The sequence below is a fragment of the Sinocyclocheilus anshuiensis genome, unplaced genomic scaffold (assembly GCF_001515605.1).
Source record: "Sinocyclocheilus anshuiensis isolate Anshui unplaced genomic scaffold, SAMN03320099.WGS_v1.1 scaffold411, whole genome shotgun sequence".
NCBI classification, from domain to species: domain Eukaryota; kingdom Metazoa; phylum Chordata; class Actinopteri; order Cypriniformes; family Cyprinidae; genus Sinocyclocheilus; species Sinocyclocheilus anshuiensis.
Window position 1 is genome coordinate 1,001,899 of NW_015549608.1, and position 204 is coordinate 1,002,102.

Genomic DNA, 204 nt, shown 5'->3' on the forward strand with positions numbered 1-204 from the left:
TCCAGGCTGGACTATTGCAATGCTCTCTTGGCAGGTCTTCCAGCCAGTTCTATCAAACCTTTACAATTAATCCAGAACGCGTCAGCAAGATTAATTTTTAACGAGCTGAAAAGAAAGCAAGTCACACCTCTGTTTATCAATCTGCACTGGCTACCAGTAGCTGCTCGCATTAAATTCAAGGCATTAATGTTTGCCTACAAAACC